This window comes from Rattus norvegicus, chromosome 6 (genome assembly GCF_021556685.1).
Source record: "Rattus norvegicus strain SHRSP/BbbUtx chromosome 6, alternate assembly SHRSP_T2T, whole genome shotgun sequence".
NCBI classification, from domain to species: Eukaryota; Metazoa; Chordata; class Mammalia; order Rodentia; family Muridae; genus Rattus; species Rattus norvegicus.
The window spans coordinates 104,087,467-104,106,612 of NC_141539.1; the positions used below are offsets into that span (position 1 = coordinate 104,087,467).

At 46.1% G+C, this 19,146-nt stretch overlaps 1 long non-coding RNA gene across 1 annotated transcript in view; it reads left to right on the plus strand.

Annotated features, from left to right (window-relative positions):
* The first annotated feature begins 1,905 nt into the window (after positions 1-1,905).
* Positions 1,906-19,146, plus strand: part of LOC102547797 (uncharacterized) — a 29,195-nt gene continuing 11,954 nt past the window's right edge. Inside the window, exon 1 of the long non-coding RNA XR_015622476.1 lies at positions 1,906-2,402. This is a non-coding gene — a long non-coding RNA (uncharacterized LOC102547797). The remainder of the gene's footprint in view (positions 2,403-19,146) is intronic.

Here is a 19,146-nt window from a genome sequence, read left to right on the forward strand (position 1 = left end):
TTAAAATTGTCTTAGCTTAGTTATTTTCTGGTGGGGAGGGCACAGGTCACAGTATACTTGTGCTTCTTGAGTTCAGAAGGTGAGAAAGGATCTGGCAGAAACCAGTCCTCTCCTTCTGCCCTGTGGGTCCCATGGATCAGACTCAGGTCATGAGGCCTGGCAGCTACTGGCTTTACCCACAGTCGTTTCACTAGCCCATCATGGAGTTTTTCACTTACAAAATTACAGATTGTATTTTTTTCTTCAAAATCTGTGCTTCTTGCTGAGTTTCTCATCCATATGGTGGCCTTTCCCATACACTGACATCTTATTGTACCCATACACTGACACCTTACTGTGTCCACACACTGACACCTCACTGTGTCCACACACTGACATCTGTGTCCACACACTGACACCTCACTGTGTCCACACACTGACACCTCACTGTGTCCACACACTGACATCTGTGTCCACACACTGACACCTCACTGTGTCCACACACTGACACCTCACTGTGTCCACACGCTGACACCTCACTGTGTCCACACGCTGACACCTCACTGTGTCCACACACTGACATCTGTGTCCATACACTGACACCTCACTGTGTCCACACACTGACATCTGTGTCCACACACTGACACCTCACTGTGTCCACACACTGACACCTCACTGTGTCCACACACTGACACCTCACTGTGTCCACACACTGACACCTCACTGTGTCCACACACTGACACCTCACTGTGTCCACACACTGACACCTCACTGTGTCCACACACTGACACCTCACTGTGTCCACACACTGACACCTCACTGTGTCCACACGCTGACACCTCACTGTGTCCACACGCTGACACCTCACTGTGTCCACACGCTGACACCTCACTGTGTCCACACACTGACACCTCACTGTGTCCACACACTGACACCTCACTGTGTCCACACACTGACATCTGTGTCCATACACTGACACCTCACTGTGTCCACACACTGACACCTCACTGTGTCCACACACTGACACCTCACTGTGTCCACACACTGACATCTGTGTCCATACACTGACACCTTACTGTGTCCATACACTGACACCTCACTGTGTCCCCTCTATAACCTTTTTCCATGCTGGTGTTGGTTTTCTGAGACAGGTTTCTCTGTGTAACCCTGACTGTCCTGGAACTTTTTTAGTAGTCCAGACTGGCCCCAAACTCAGAAATCCCTCTGCCTCTGCCTCTGCATCTGCCTCTGCCTCTGCCTCTGCCTCCTGAGTGCTGGGATTAAGGGCATGTGCCACCACGCTTAGGTTTTTTAAAATTATTCATTTGTATGTATGTATGTATGTATGTATGTATGTATGTATGTATGTATGTATGTATTTACATTTTTGAGACAGAGTTTCATGTAGCCCTAGCCGGCCTGGAACTTGCTATGTAGACCAGGGTGGCTTCAAATTGACAGAGATCGATGTGCCCCTGCCTCCTAAGTGTGTCACACCACTCCCAGCTCTAAAATGTTATTTAAAAGAAATATCTTAAAGTTTATTACCACCAATGACCATAGGAGGAAAATGGCAAAAATGTAAAGTATGAAGCTAAAAATTGAAAGTTACAATAATAAGTAAAGGATGGGGCCAGAGAAAGGAGAAAGAAAAAATGGAAAGAAAAGACCAGGGAAAGGGAGGGGAGGGGAGAGGAGGAGGGAAGGGAAGGGGAGGAGAGAGGAAGGAAGAGGAGAGGACAGAAAAGGAGGGGAGTGGGAGGAGAGGGGAGGAGAGGAACAACAAAGGAGAGAGGCAAGTACTGTATCGCTTCCAGTTTTGAGTGAATTTCATCGGAATTGCCACTAGAGGGCAGGCAAACCCCGCTTAGTTGAAATGGTCGTTGGCAGGTAAGGTCCTTGGCTGCCAAGAGTTGTGGAAGCTGTGAAAGTAAAAGTGTTTCCTGCAGCCGATTCAGGGGATCCAAGCTGAAGTCAAATCCTCCGTCCTGTGCGCCCTCCTTTCAGGTTCCGCACTAAATCCAAGACGCAACCGGAGTGTTTTAGGTGCTTATAAGGGCTTAGGAATGTCCTCTCGGCCTCCACTCGCCCAGACGGGGTACCTCTGCTGCTTCTAGAACATTTGAGGAGCTCTCTACCCACATACGCAAGGTGTCCTCAGTGGACCAAACCCAAAGCAGCACCTTGATCACAGTAAAATACACAGCAGTAGCCGGGGGAGATGGCTTAGTGATTAAACACTGGCCATGCAAAGACCAAAGTCCAGGTCCAGAGCCTCATTACTAATGCTGGTTGAACACGGTGGCCCATTTTAAACCCAGCCTCAGAAGATGAAGACAAGGACCTCCAGAGCACCACGGCAGGAGACTATCCATATCAGTTAGCTCTGGGTTTTGGCTGAGAGACCCTGCCTCGTGAATAAGGTAGGAGAGAAATCAAGAATGATTTCCAAAATCAACTCGGAACTTCCAAATGAAAACCATACACATTTGCAGCCTAACATACAAATGAAAAAGAAAAAAAAAAACCCATAACTTAAGATGTATAGTCTGTTGTGCGGTTTCAAACAGAGAAACAGGACAAGAGTTTTCTGCCAGGAAGTACCATTTATCTGTGCTGGCACTGGATCAGCAGATTTACATCCAAAGACGGAGCCCCAAGTGTAGCGAGATGTGGTAGCTTTTATACTTTTGTTAGTTCCCCATACATTTTAGCCCCTTTATCTCCCATTCTGATTATGTGGTCTGTTACAGGCTCGAGACATAGCCATGCATGCACACAAAGGACACTGGTGATGCCATGCTGCCTTCCCTTTGTTTTGAGAGGACCCTTACCGCAAGCCCCCACACGTTCCATATGTGCCCGGTAGTGCTTACACATATGTAATCTTCCAACCATCCACTAGGGGTGCTATTGCCCCCACTGTTTCATAACCAAGAATGGAGTACCGTGACTAAGGTCACACGGGTGTTGAATGGAAGGGGCAAGGTTCAAACTAAGGCAGCCTGCCTGACGCCTCAGTGTGGCTTCAAAGCAGTATATACTCTTCCTTTGCAGAGAACTGCATTTTTAATCTACCTCGAGATCCCCTTCCACCTTTGGACTCAGTCAGGGATAGAGACACAGTTTACTCATCTCAGTCCTGCCTTTTCACCCTGGGGCTTGAGGCCTGCCCTGTCCTTCCTTAAGTGTTGGGTACTTGTCATTCTGTGTCTGTGGATGAGTTTCTGCATCCCCTCCCTCTGCTACCTGCCATGTGGGCCAGCGATCTCATGTTCTTTGGGCAGCCAGTCTCCTCATATAAGGATCTAAAAATCAAAACAACAAAATCCTTTTAGAAAGATGTTTATCTTATTATTTTATGTAAATACATATTGCCTGGGCTGGAGAGATGGCTCAGTGGTTGAGAGCACTGACTGCTCTTCCAGAGGTCCTGAGTCCAATTCCCAGCAACCACATGGTGGCTCACAGCCATCTGTAATGGGAACCGATGCCCTCTTCTGGTGTGTCTGAAGACAGCTACAGTGTACTTATACATGAAATAAATAAATAAATCTTTAAAAAAATTTATATTGCCCGAATGTCTGTATAGCATATAGTGCCTAGTGCCTAGAGTTACAGAGGGTTGCGAGCCACCACATGGGTGCTGGGAATTGAACCCAGGTATTCAGCAAGACCAATAATTGCTTTTAACCATTGAGCCAACTCTCCATCCCTCATCTGGTGATGTTAATGTTGGTTTTCATGGCAAGTGGAATTACCTCCTGGGAGTCAAAGGGATGCTAGGATCACAGCATTGGAAAAAATGTTAAGGTTTAAGACATATTTCATTTAATATACACTAGAGCCCGCAGGGATAAAATAACTAGTTCCAACGCCATCAGGCTGAAGCTGAACTAGAAGCAAAGTTTTCCATTAACAACACTCTCAGCGATGGTTACAGCTAACGCCTGCTGCTGTGCCAGCCACCAACAGGAGGCCCTTTGGTCGTCTTATCACTCAGTTTACCTGTAACTTGGAATGAGGGCAGAGAATTTTATTGGCTTTCGCTTCTTGGGTGAATGTTTTTGAAAACCATTTCTTAAAAGACAGGGTTTTATGTCGATCCTCCTGCCTCCACCTCCTCGGTGCTGGCTAGGATTACAGGCATGTACCACCATGCCCTGTCGGTACGGTGCTGGGATAAACTGTGTGCGTTCTAAGTCAGCACTCTACCAACTGAACTAAATCCCTAGCCCCTAAAATATTTTCAGGGAGCAGAGAGATGACTCAGTGTGTAAGAGCTTTGCTTGCTCTTCTCCAGATGACCCACACGAGGCAGCAAACGACCCCCGGGAAATCCAGTTCTAGGGTATCCGACCACCTCTTTTTGCTTCTGTTGGTCACACACAAATACACACACACACATACAAACACATAACACACACACATACACACACACGTGACATACTCCCATAGCACACTCTTTTCATTTAAAAACAAATCTTTAAAAGTATTTTCGACATTTTACTTCATTGAGGACATGGAGCTGGACTGGGATATGGTTTAGTAGCAGGATATGTCTCTATTACATGGAAAGCCCTGAATTTGATTCCCAGAACTCAAAAAATAAGCATAAGAGACCAGTGTCTGGAGTGTGGAGTTGTAACTGTTTTATACAGGACCTGAGTTCAGTTCCCAGTACCCAAGTTGGACAGCTCACAGCTCCCCATAACTCCAGCTCCAGGGGAGCCAATGCATTCTCCAGCCTTTGAGGCCACCTGAAGTCATGTGTGCCTACCACCCCCATATACATAGTGAAAATAATAAAATACATCTTAAACGCACAAAAGACGCAGAGCTGATACACAAAACAAGAAGTATAAAAGTAAGAAGTATGAGACCTTCCAATCCTTCACCCCGTCCCTCCTGCTCTATGGGCAACCACCAGTAATTGGTAAATCTACCCAGAGGTTCATGGTTTAAATAATGTTTTTCCACAAATCATCTCACGGATCCTAGCATCAGCTCTGTAAGACACACTGGGAGTAAATGATTGTTGTCTCCATTTACAGATGGCTTCAAAATATCTAGGTACTTGTCCAGAATTAGTCTCTAAAAGATCGTAGAACCAAGATTGAAAGCCTGGTGGTCAGAAACTTTCAAATTATGCTCCACTGAATCCCTTGATGACAGATCCTTGGGTGCTTAAAACCAGAATGTCCCATAAATAGTCCTGCTACAAAGACAGATTTGCAGTTGGTCAGGAAACAGGAGAAATTTTGTCCTTCCGTGATGTTTGCATTCCAGAGGGGACTGCTCATGTTCTGCTCTGGGCAGGATTTCAACAACACCCCCTCTTCTGTCTCAGCTGGGACAGGCTTAAAGTAACACCCCTCCTCTGTCTCAGTGGATCTAAGGGTGAAACACCAGTAGTGGAGAGGCCCAGGAAGATGGGAGTTCAGGGTGGACTGGAGCCATTCAGCTGCCCTAACAAGTGAGCAAAGTGTATACTCTCACACTTAGGGAGCCGAAAGTCTGAACTCAGGGTGTCCTCAGGACTAGGACCTTTGGAGGGTGGGAGGGAACCTGTTCCGAGACTCTCTCCTAGCTTTTGGGGGATGTTGGCAAGGTCCAATTATCTTGGTTTGCAGACACATTCCTCCACTCTCTGCCTCATTCACGACGTGGCTTCTCTATGTGTTTTCTTTTTTTTTTTAAACATTTATTTATTTATTATACATAAGTACACTGTAGCTGTCTTCAGACACACCAGAAGAGGACATCAGATCTCATTATAGATGGTTGTGAGCCACCATGTGGTTGCTGGAATTTGAACTCAGAACCTCTGGAAGAGCAGTCAGTGCTCTTAACTGCTGAGCCATCTCTCTAGCCCTATGTGTTTTCTTTTATAAAGACACCAGGCATGGACGTAGTCATCCTGACCCAAGTGTGACCTCATTTTAACTGACTCTGCTTGCAAAGGCCCCATTTGAAATTAGTCACATTCTGGACGGCATGCATGTTAAGGAGACACCATTCAACTCAGTACACTGTCTCCTCCTGTTTCATACATTAAATAGGGATGGCACTTCTGGAATATTGAGTCTTTTTTCAATGAGTAAATGTTTTAATCCAGGAAGACAGTGCAAAGATAAGTCTGCCCGTTTACAGGAAGGGAAAAGGAAAGAGAGAAAGGCAGTGTGTAAGTGTCCTCAGAACAATCCAGACAGCTGCTGGCTGATGCCAAGAAGTGACATCTGTTGGGTCAGGAGGGTGGTGGTAGCGTATCATTTTAGCTGTGTGGCTTTTGGATCAAAATGCTTTTATTTTAGTAACCACAAGAATAAGAGTGGTATAGGGGGAAGGGAACAGAAAGGGAGAGAGCTAGCTTGTTCAAAACAACAACTCAGAAAATGAAGTATGCAGTTGGGAGTGAGTTTGCTTTGGAGCAAAATATATTTAGTCAAAGAAAAATAATTAAATAGGAAGAGTAAAGAAAACCCTGATTGACCAAGGGATGGATCTTCACTCTGGTTTTTGTTTTGTTTTGGAGACACTTTCTCTGTGTAGCTCTGACTGGCCTAGAACTATCTCTGTAGACCAGGCTTGCCTAGACCTATTTCTGTAGGCCAGGCTGGCCTCGAACTCATAGCGATCCACTTGCCTCTGCCACCTGAGTGCTGGGATTCTGTGCCGCCACCACCAGTGTTTCTGATTTTTAAAAATCTCTTTTTTAAAATTTACATGTATGTTGAGCATGTGCACATGAGTTCAGATGCCCTTGAAGGCCATAGCTGTGGGGTTCGCTGTACCTGAGAGTTGCCTGTAGTTGTGAGCTGCCTGGTGTAGGTACTGGGAAACAAACTGTTCCTGTGTAAGAGTTACCCACTTTAAACTACTGAGCCATCCCTCCAGCTCCTTTAATCCTGATTGTGAAGTTGAACAATAAGACTAAAATGGGGAGAAAAAGACAAAACGAGACACCTTATATAACTTATATAATTGTTACAATTCATTTGGAGTCTGAAGGGGCAAAGCTTTTTATAAAAAGTTGTTGTTGTTTGCCTGTTTGCTTGAGACAGAGCCTCACAGTGTAACCCATCTTGGTAGAACTTATGGAGCCTCCCATCAGGCTTGTCAGTGCAAGTCACAGGCAAGTGTCACCATGTCCAGCTCAAAACACACCAGGACAAAAATAGGAGAAGATAGTCAACTGTAGTGACACACACCTCTAATCCCAGCACTCCGTAGGCAGAGACAGATGGAGTTGTGAGTTTGAGGCCAGCCGCGGATACACAGTGAGGCCTCGATGCAAAAACAAAGAAAGGAAAGTTAGGAACCAGGGCGGACTCTGTTAAGACAGATACATTATTTAAAGACTTGGCTGAGGGCAAAGACGCATTCACAACGCTCAGGAAAGAGCCACTCTGCAGGAAGACTGTGGGACGTCAGCACGCTTTAGGGTCAGCTTCCACCCATGTTTTTTATATCATGCATCACCGTATACTCCAAATGGGCCATAAGAGAGCCAGAGAAAGAAATGGAAATGCAGATGACTTTCAGCTGTGACGGGAGAAAACATTTTAGCTATCCCTGCAACAGACATCCGAGACAGGACGGATGGCTCTAAATCTGTTCTTAAAAGCCGTTTGTGCCACCAAATGCAATAAAGCAAACAGGGAAGTGAAAGCCACAGAAGGGGGAGAGACTTGTGGAGCAGATAAAGCTCTTTGCCCAAAATAACTGAAGAACTGCCCCAAGCTTAAAAAAAAAAGCCAGACTCCTGATCCTTTCTGATAAGAATCAAATGAAGAGTCCACACTCACAAGTAAATAGAGCAGCCTCACTGTGAATCTTGAAGTCTAAACATCTCTTCTATGGTTTTCTTTTTCGTGTGTGTGTGTGTGTGTGTGTGTGTGTGTGTGTGTGTGTGTGTATGCGTGTCTGTCTGTCTGTCTCTCTCTCTCTCTGCGTGAGTGTGTGTATCTGTGTGAGTGTGTGTCTGTGTGTCTCTGTGTATGTATCTGTGTGTCTGTGTGTGTGTCTGTGAATGTGTGTGTATCTGTGTGTGTGTGTCTGTGTCTCTGTGTGAGTGTGGGTCTGTGTGTGTGTGTCTGTGGTTCTGTGTGAGTGTGGGTCTGTGTGTATCTGTGTGTGAGAGTGTGTGTGTCTCTGTGTGAGTGTGTGTATATCTGTGTGTGTATGTGAGTGTGTGTCTATGTGTATATCTGTGTGTGTGTATCTCTGTGTGAGTGTGTGTCTGTGTGTATAGGTATGTGTATCTGTGTGTGTATGTGAGTGTATGTGTGAGAGTGTGTGTGTGTGTGAGTGTGTGTGTCTCTGTGTGAGTGTGTGTATCTGTATGTGTATGTGAGTGAGTGTGTGTGTATCTGTGTGTATCTGTGTGTCTGTGTGTCTGTGTGTCTCTGTGTGAGTGTGTGTCTGTACGTGAATGTGTGTGTAGGTGTGTGAGTGTGCATGTATCTGTGTGTATCTGTGTGTCTGTGTGTCTGTGTATGTCTCTGTGTGTAGGTGTGTGAGTGTGTGTGTATCTGTGTGTCTGTATGTCTGTGTATGTCTGTGTGTGTAGGTGTGTGAGTGTGTGTGTATCTGTGTGTCTGTGTGTCTCTGTGTGTGTCTGTATGTATAGGGGTGTGAGTGTGTGTATCTGTGTGTGTATGTGAGTGAGTGTGTGAGTGTCTGTGTCTCTGTGTGAGTGTGTCTGTGTGTGTAGGTGTGTGAGTGTGAGTATATCTGTGTGTGTATGTGACTGTGTGTGTATGTAGGTGTGTGGGTGTGCATGTATCTGTGTGCCTGTGTGTCTTTGTGTGAGTGTGTGTGTATCTGTGTGTCTGTATGTCTGTGTATGTCTGTGTGTGTAGGTGTGTGAGTGTGTGTGTGTATCTGTGTGTCTGTGTGTCTCTGTGTGTATAGGGGTGTGAGTGTGTATATCTGTGTGTGTATGTGAGTGAGAGTGTGTGTGTCTGTGTCTCTGTGTGAGTATGTGTCTGTGTGTGTAGGGGTGTGAGTGTGTGTGTGTACCTGTGTGTGTATGTGAGTGTGTGTGTGTAGGTGTGATGCATTTGGAGGCAAAATGTTGATATGGGGGATCATCTTCAATTATTTCTCCATTTATTCTCTTCCAGTATGACTAATCTTTTGAGCTAATATATTCTGGGGGAACCTGCCTCTCAATTCTGAGACTAGAATTAAAGTTGGGACACCAGGGTTTCTGAACCATCTCCCCAATTTCATCCCCAACCCTCTATCTTTGAGACAGCTTCGCTGTGCACCCAGGCTAGCCTGCAACTCTTCATTCTCCTGTTTTAATTAACTTATTATGTTGTTATAAAAATCAATTTAAGGCCAGTCTGGTATAGAACATCCTTAATCCCAGCACTTGGGAGGCAGAGGGATATAAATCTCTGTGAGTTTGAGACCAACTTGGTCTACATAACGAGATGTTGTCTCAAGGAAACAACCCCTGGAAAAAAGCAATTTAAGGTACAGTGTGTGGTGTGCGACTGTTATCTCAGTACTTGGTGGGCAGAAGCAGGGTGATCGGGAAGGTAAGTCCAAAGCCAGGCTGCAATACATGAGAAGCTGTCTCAAGAAAAGAAAACAGAAATCAATTTTAGCCGAGCATAGAGTTGTGTGTCTGTAATCCCAGCAGTCAAGATGAGGAGGCAGAAGGATCAGGAGTTCAGGGCCAGCGTGTATTACTCAAGATCCTGTTTGAAAACAAAGCAAAATCCATTTAAGTGATACAATTTTATGTTTGGTAGTATAGACTTCCTGATGCTAATATGACAAAAGCTTAAAAAACTGCTTCTATCTTTTGATCCCACAATCTTACCTCCACAGATATAACTAATGTGTGGTCCGTGGAGTCATTTCTACAGTGCTCATTATAATACTTAAGTTAAAAAAAAACTCAGAAGCTAGCTGTTTGTACAATGATTCCCTGTGGTGGAGTTTGAGGCAGGAGGATGAAGAGTTGTAGGCCAGCCTTGGAACTCTGTCTCAAAAACAAAGGGGACGGGACTGGGTAGAGCTCAGAATCACCAAGATACTCTTGGAATAAAGTCACAGAGCCTACGAGACTCACTGATCAGAATCTTGAAAGAGGGCCCGGGAACATTCATTTTATAAAATCAGACCAGACTCAACTCTATACAAACCACAGACAAGAGAACCTTTGGAGGACGGAAGAGAAGGATTCAAGCAACAGGTCAGGGACATCCACAGAAATAAAAGGATGGATAGTAGGAATTTGAGGAAATTCCAGATCCTGAGGCAGCGGCAACCCCTCTGAGAGATGCCCTCAGTCACCTATAGTCATAATGCTGTGTTTAGTTCTACAAGCCCCCTCAAAACTCAGAATGGACATACAAGGGATATTTTTATATTATAGTATAATTAAACATTTCCCCCTTCCCTTTCTTCCCTCCAAATTTCCCTATACCCTTCCTTGTTCTCTTTGAAATTCATGGCCTCTTTTCTCAATAATTGTTGACACATGTGTATATGTACACACACGCACCATACACACACACACTCACACACACACTACACGTACACACACACACCACACACACACACACACCACACACACACCACACATACACACTCACCACACATACACACACACACCACACATACACACACACCACACATACACACACACCACACATACACACACACACACACCACACATACACACACACACACCACACACCACATACACCACACACACACACTCCTATAGACTTCTCAGTCTGTATAGTGTTATGTGTTTTCAAGATCGGCTATTTGATAGGAAATAACCAGTTGCTGCGCTCCTCCCCGGGGAAGGCTATTTCTCCCAGTCTGAGTGTTCCTCAGTTGTCTGCAGTTCTTTTGTAGGGCTGAGGGCTCACAGCCTTCCTGTCTACTTTGGCGTGTCTATGGGTGTTGGTCTTGTTCAGCTCTTGCTCCTCAGGAAGCCTGGCTGGTGAGACTGTGTGGGTGTAGCTTCTGATAGTCCCAGGAGACACAGTCTCACAGCAAACTCCCTGACCCTGGCTCTTACAGCCCTCTGCCCCTCTTCCTCAATGGTCCCTGAGCCTTAGGTAAGGAAGTCGTAAAAGATTGTTCTTTGGTTGTTTGGTTGTTTTTGTCAAAAGCCCGGGAAGGTCATTTGAATAATTAAACGAACACCTGCAAAGCCTCCGAGAGATTCTTACTTCAAGGCGTTTCTACTTGCAAGTCACCCTTTCCTTTTATCTCCTGGGGACCCCAGGCTTCAAGTGGCTAGAAGTCATATTGCTGTTCAAGGTCTGGATGGCACAACCATAGACTGACTGCAACCCTAACCGTGTCAGAGGAGGCACCACAAAGGGGGCTGTCTTTTCTTTCTTTCTTTTTTTTTTCCTTTTCTTTTTTTCCAGAGCTGGGGACCAAACCCAGGGCCTTGCGCTTGCTAGGCAAGCGCTCTACCACTGTGCTAAATCCCCAACCCCGGGGCTGTCTTTTCTTTAAGTAAGTTTGTTGGTTGCACATTTTGCACAGTATATGGGGTAACCAACAAATTATTTAAAAAGTCTTAGCAGGTTGCCTATTAAGGAGGCTGCTGAGTCTTGAGGGAGACAGAGCTGACGGCTTGTTCCTAGTGCTCTTCCGAGGCTCTCGGCTCCCAGGGGCTTCCTTTCCGGCACACGGATCCCTGAGGCCCAGAGGTGCCACCACAGCTGCTTCCCACAGGAGGTTTCTTCCTGGAACTTATAGATCTATCCTTGCCCAGAGTCTTGGGGCTTCTTGCCAGGACCTGGGGATGTCACATGACACTACTTTCCAGCCAAGGGTGGTCAACCTCTCCCAAGAAGGCTGGGCCAATGCCCAGAAAGCCAGGCCGATTACTTTTCACCAGGCATCAGTTAGGGGCATTGTGGAAGCCAGGCCTAACTCAGCAATATGTCCAGAGTTTCATTCTTGCTGCTCTGTGGCCCTGAGCCAGTCAAGCAGGCTTCTTTTGAAACAATGATTCCTGTCTATTCCCCGTCTTTCTTGGTGGTCCTCACAGCAGCTCCCTCTGGGTACACAATCTTGGCAACCTTCCAAGGCTCATCAAAGGGAGTCCCACTTCTATAAGGGAGATCAGGCTAAGGGAAATGCCTCTGGGGACACCAGAGTGGGTACTTGGGAGTTGTCATTGTTCCCAATATCCACTCAGCAGCAGACAGTCACTATCCAGTTGCCACCTTCAGTTCTCCCACAAGGCAGAGATAGAAACCAGCAAACTCAACACCTTCCCAGCTCCCCTTCAGTGACCAGCCTTCTGGAGACAGAGAGCAACGGGGAGCAGTGCGGTGCAGAGAAGACTCCTAACCCGGAGGCCTATGGGGACTTGCATCTTTCATTCCGAATTATTTCTTGAGTGCCAATTGTGTGTGTGTGTGTGTGTGTGTGTGTGTGTGTGTGTGTGTGTGTGTGTATGTGAAAGAGAGAGAGAGAGAGAGAGAGAGAGAGAGAGAGAGAGAAAGAGAGAGAGAGAGAGAAAGAGAGAGACTGACTGCTGTGAACAGATCAACACTTGTAATGGGTGCTCAGAAAGAAGGAACCAGGTGGTGTTGAGGGGAAGCCAGTGGGATTTGGCTTTAGGTGTCGGCCAGTGAAGGCGTCTGGGGCAGAGTCTGAGTGTCTGTTAGGTTGAAAACCAAGAGATAAAAAGACCCGGAGTAGGGGTTGGGGATTTAGCTCAGCGGTAGAGCGCTTGCCTAGTAAACGCAAGGCCCTGGGTTCGGTCCCCAGCTCTGGAAAGAAAAAAAAAAAAAAGACCCGGAGTAGAAAGAGATGTATTCAGGGGCCTTGAACTCTTTAGGATTACAGCTCAGGGAGTACGGTGCAAGGCCTGTGGTATGAGGTAGATGGAGGCTGGTCAGGGCACAGAGCATGTGACCAGGTTACAGCCCTCCTCTCCTCTCTTCTCCTCTCTTCTCCTCTCCTTACCCTCCCCTCCCCTCTCCCCCCTCCTCTCCCCTCCCCCCTCTCCTCTCTTCTCTTCTCTTGTCCTCTCCTCTCTTCTCCTCTCCTCTCCGCTCTCCTTTTCTTTTTAGGACAGGATCACTGAAGGCTAGCCTGGACAGCCCACCACTACCTCCAATTGCTGGAATTACAGGTACATGTGTATCACCATGTATAGTGTGATTTTTTTTTTTATTATTTTCGTCCATGTCAAGTGGAAAGTTATTGGAGGGTTTAAGCAAATGACATGATCAGTTTTGAATTGTCCCTGTGGCTTCAGGTCTGAGAACAGATTATGAGGAGCAGACTCAGAGGCAAGCAGCCCATGGGAAAGGACACAGTGCCTCGTACTTGCTGGTGGAGGAGGAAGAGGGGGAGACTTGAGACAAACTCAGAAATTCACCTAAGGACTTCTCCACAGGTGGGGGTGAGGGGAGGGGAGGCAGTGCTATGTCCAAGGTGGGAAGGATTGGTGGGAGGGGGTTACAGAGAAATGGGCACAGGAACAGAGTAGCTTGTCTTCAGGGTCCTTCTGATTCCAAAGTCAAGGGATTTGTTATCTTGCTGTCCTTACCAGCCAGCCCCTAACACCTGATTTTATAGACTGAGGAAACAGTATGATTAAGCCTGGGGAGTCCAGAGTCAAGTCTGAGAGATAATACCAAGAAGCTGGTTTCCCACTTAGGGCCTTCAGTTCTCAGAGTCCAGGATTCCAGCCCACCAGCTCTCAACTCTCTCCTGAGCACCTTACCAAAGACCTCTTTGAGCCATCCTGGCACTGGGATTTGGGGCAGAATGCTCTGGTCAGGAGACACATGTTTTGTCTCCTTCATTCCTAATTTGCCCTGGCCTCCCTCCTTTCCCAATGCTTGTTAGTGGGTCAGCTTCTAGAATGAAAGATGATGACAGAATGGGCTGGGCAGCAGAAGCCCGGAAGCTGTGAGTTAGGGCTGGAAGCAGGTTTCAGCTTCTGGATGGTTTGAGCTCATGACTTCCTTCTCTGAGAAGGATGGTCCCAAACTCACAACCCTCCTAACTCAGCAGGCATCAAAAGGGAAGTCCCTTCTTTCTTTACAGGGTGAAGATTAGGGCTTAAGAGTCAGAGAGACCTCACTTGGGATGTCAGCCATTTGACCCTGAGCAGGTCAAGGTATTCTGTCCTTTCTTCAGAAATAGTAATCGGTTCTCTGGAAGCTTTGGGAGAGTCACAGAGAGTTGAAGCACGAGAGATGAAGTGCCTCCCCCCCTTTACAGGTCATCAGGGAACGTGGGGGCTTCTGTTGTTCTGCTATCACGAACCCCACCCCCATTTTGCCTTGTTTTTCACAACAGGGTTTTTCTGTGTTTTGCTGACTGGCTTGAAACTCAGTCTATAGACCAGGCCCCAAATTCACAGAGATCTGCCTGCCTCTGCCTCCGGAGAGCTGGGATTAAAGACACGTGCCACCACTGCCCAGCTGCTAGATTCTTTCTTTCTTTCTTTCTTTTTTCTTTTTTTTTTTTTTGGTTCTTTTTTTCGGAGCTGGGGACCGAACTCAGGGCCTTGCGCTTCCTAGGCAAGCGCTCTACCACTGAGCTAAATCCCCAACCCCTTAGCTGCTAGATTCTTAAGACCACAAGAGACAGGAGTCAAGTATCAGTCCCAAAGCTGGCTGGAAGTCACAGGATCTGGGGTGAGAAGGCTTGATCTGTCGGCCCCAACCTAAGCTCACACTTGTATTTTTCTCTGGCATCTTCAGAGCGTGGAACATCCAGGGCAGACTGGATGGGTCCAGGCTGGGCTGATGACATTCAGAGGCTGACAGTTTCAGATAAAGAGGCTGTTGGTAGTCTGTCTAAGCTTCACGTCCACAGCTACCTGGCAACAGCCAGCTATGCCTGACTATAGAAGGGGCTGCTTGGCCCCTCCTCACTCTCTTGCTCTTTCTCTCTCTTCTCTTCTCTGCTCTCTTGCCCTCTTCCCTCTGTCCCTCCTCTCCCCATTCCCCCCCCCCACCCTTCCCTCCACATGCTCATGGCCTTTACTTCTCCCCTCTGCTACTCTTCTTCTCTCACTAAACCTCTCCAAGTGGAGCCATGCTGGCTTGGTGTGTTCTGTCTGGACACGAGCCGAGATTTAAACCCCAACGGAGGCAAAGCGGAACAATTAAGTGGACCGCAGTTGAGCGTGAACACAGACCTGGGCGTTCCTGAGGTGCATGTTTCTAAGCGCCAGACATCAGAGCAGGGTCAGTCTGTGGTGGCATTCCTCCAGGCTGGGCAAAGAGAAAAGAATGTAATGTCATTGAATTGTTTTCTTTTAAAATATTTTTGCCCGGTGCCTTTTGTTTTTAATAGGTTTTGTGTGTGTGTGTGTGTGTGTGTGTGTGTGTGTGTGTGTGTGTGTGTGTTAGTCTGAGTGTGTGTATATGTGTGTATAAGTGTGTATGTAAGAGTGTGAACCTGAGTGACAACAGATAGGTATATAAAAGTCAGAGAAGTCATTAGGTTCTCTCTCTCTCTCTCTCTCCCTCTCTCTCTCTCTCTCTGTCTCCTATATTCGGGTCCCTCACAGAATCTGGAGCTAGACTGGCATCGATAAAGGCCCAGCGGATCTTGTCTCTAGATTCCCTCAATGTTGGGTTTATAGGTACAAGTGACTGACTGCACTTGGTTTTTGTGTGGGCTCTGCAGACTTGAACTCAGGAGCTCATACATGTGCAACACACACTCCGGCCCACCGAGCCCTCTCCCTACTCTTTGTTCTGCCACAGTATCTTACTCTATAGCTCAGACTGGCTTTGCTGTGACCAGGCAAAGCAAGAATTGTCTGAAACTTGGGTTCTTCTGGCTTCAGTCTCCCAGGTGCTGTGATCATGAGTCAAGGCACCATGTCTGGTTCTGTGGTCATTGTTTTGAAACAGAATGTAGTTCTAGGGAGCCTCAAATTCAAAATTCTTCTGCCTTTGGAGTTGTAGGGATTATAAATGTGTACCACCATTTCTTAAGTATAAATTTATCCCATCATTCAGTTTTAAAATCTTGTTCTTTATATTTTTGGTGTTAAAACATCCTCTCTTTTGCTTGGTCCAGTAGCATGTGCCTATAATTTCAGCTATTCAGGAGGCTGATGCATGACAATAGCTTGAGCTTCAAGAGTTCAAGACCAGTCTGGGCGACATAGTAATACTTGCTTTAAAACCAATAGAACATATAGCCTCTCTTTTTGTAAAATATGGGTGAGAATTTTTGGTGCTCTGGATATTCGTGATGATTCATGATTACTTAACTAGATCTATGAAAGGTAAAACTCTGTCTATAAATGGTGAACTGAGCCCAGATACAGCTTTCCCAAAGTCAAAAGCGTAGGTTTTGCAGAGTATGGACTACTAGGCCTCCTGACTTCAAGCCCAGGTCCTTCTACTAGAGCCATCTGTAGCTCCTTTGGGCCTCTTTCAGTAGCAAGTGACTGAAATCCAACTCACACGGGCTTAAGCAAGGGGAAAATTCAAGTCTTTCAACTAAAAAAAGAAGTAGATTCTTGGCATAAATAAAACAAAACACTGGATTCTCATGAGTTTTCTAGAAGCAAATGCTCTCAGGACCAAACTCTCTCTTCTGGTTCAAAACTCCCACCTAACTTGAGAGACTGAGGCAGGTAGATCTCTGTGAGTTTGAGGCCAACTTAATTCACCTGATGAGTTCTAGGTCAGCTGACCTGTCATTGAGACTCTCTCAAACTAACCAGCCAAGCGACCAACAATGCAAACAGTGATGTAATTAGAAACCAGACATACATTAACATACATTGGTAATCCTAGCCCTTGAAAGGACGAGGCAGGAGGATTGTGTGTCTGAGGTCAGCCTTAGTTATATAGGGAGGGAGCTCATCTCTCAAAACCAACCAACCAGCCAACCAAACAACCAAACAATCTGCCAACCTGCCAACCAACCAACCAGCCAACTAACCAACTAACCAACCAACCAACCAACCAAACAAACAAACAACCAGCCAGCCAACCAACCAGCCAACCAACCAGCCAACCAACCAGCCAACCAACCAACCAGCCAACCAACCAACCAACCAGCCAACTAACCAACCAACCAACCAACCAACCAACCAGCCAGCCAGCCAGCCAACCAACCAACCAAACAAACAAACAAACAACCAGCCAGCCAAACAAACAAACAAACAAACAAACAAACAAACAAACAAATAACCAACCAAACAAACAAACAAAACAGCAACAACAAAACTCCATGACTGGACTCCACATCATTTTTATATAACACACACATGCGCACACATTTTGTTGCTAATGATCAGCACATACCCAAAGAACTAAAAATAAGTGATGGGAGATCAGATTTGTTTGAGGCTGAGTACATGTGTATGTTCTCAAAGGTAAAACTTCCTGGATGTGGATGAAAGGCTGCCTGGAATATGCCTTAGGCTCACAGACTAGTGTGTGATTCAAATACTCAGGTGGGCAAAACACTATAAGTCCGCTTTGAAATTCTGTCCACTCGCTTTGCCCTGAGATTCAATAACGCTAGGGTAATGGAAGCACTATTGGCTCTGTTTGCTTTTAGCTGGCACACTGAGCAAATAGGTTCCTCTCATACCCATCTGTCTGGCTGATGGACAGGAGGAAACAAAAAGACAGCAGACATCCTAACACTTGAGGTGTCATTAGCTCCTCACAAAGAACCTTAGAACTCGCCTTGTTTCAAATCCATTTTCCCAGAATATTGAAGCCACAGGATGAAGGAGAAGCATCAATTTTGAGGAAAACAAATCTGAATATAATATGAATTATAATGTAAAACAAATGTAACACAAAGTCTCATTATGTTGCTCAGACTGGAACCAAACTCTTGAACATAAGTGATTCTATTGTCAGTCTTGAGCCATTGAGCCTACAGATATGTGCACCTCAAGGTGGTCAATTTTATATCTATTGGTTTAGTGTGTGAGTGTACATGTGTGTGTTCTTGCACACATGTGCCATCTACTTGTATGGAGGTCAGAGATCAGCTTTCAGAAACCTGTTCTTACCTTCTACCTTATCAAAGCAAGGGATTTCTTTTTCTGCTGTTGTGATATGTACTACAGATTAGCTGGTCCACAAGCTTTTGGACAATTCTCCTATCTCCACCTCCTATCTCACCACAGGAGTGCTGAGGTGACAGATGCAAGTTACAACATCTGGCCCTTTAAATTTTATTTTTATATGGTTGGCAGTGATGGCACACAGCCTTTAATCACAGCACTCAGGAGGCAGAGGTGGGTGTATGTCTGTGAGTTTGAGGCCAGCCTGGTCTATAGATCAAGTTCCAGCACAGCCAAGGCTACACAGAGAAACCCTATCTCAAATGTGACGACAACACCAACACCAACACCAACTGTGTATGTATGTGTGTGTGTGTGTGTTTTGCCTGCATGTATATGTATGTGCACCATGTGTATACAAGCAAAGGTTTATCTGGGTGTGGTAGCATATGCCAGAAATCCTTGCATTAGATAAGGTGAGGATTGAGGATTGCCATAACTTTGGGCTACATAATGAGTTTCAGATCAGCCAGAGCTACAGGCTAAGAACTGTCACCAAAAAAACCAAATGGATGAGTTGGCTCAGTAGGTAAGGATGCTTGGCCAAACTCAGGCACACTTGAGTTGATCCCAGGATCCACGTGGAACAAGAGAACTGATTCTCAAAAGTTGTGTACACACACACACACACACACACACACACACACAGACACTGACTGCCACTTTCTCTCTCTCTCTCCCTCTCTCTCTCTCTCTCTCTCTCTCTCACACACACACACACACACAGACACTGACTGCCACTTTCTCTCTCTCTCTCTCTCCCTCTCTCTCTCTCTCTCTCTCTCTCTCTCTCTCTCTCTCTCACACACACACACACACACACACACACACACACAGACACTGACTGCCACTTGCTTTCTCTCTCTCTCTCTCTCTCTCTCACACACACACACACACACACACACACACACACACACACACACACACAGGCACAGCCTGTGATCCATCAGCTCCCAGGGTTTTGGGCCCTGCTGAGTCAATGCAGTGCGGCCAGAAGGCAGAAGTGCACGTAACACCAAGTAGGTTCCCATGACTGAAGGAAAGACAAAAGGGAAGAAGAGGAGTCCCTTCCCTTGTGTCCTAAAGACATC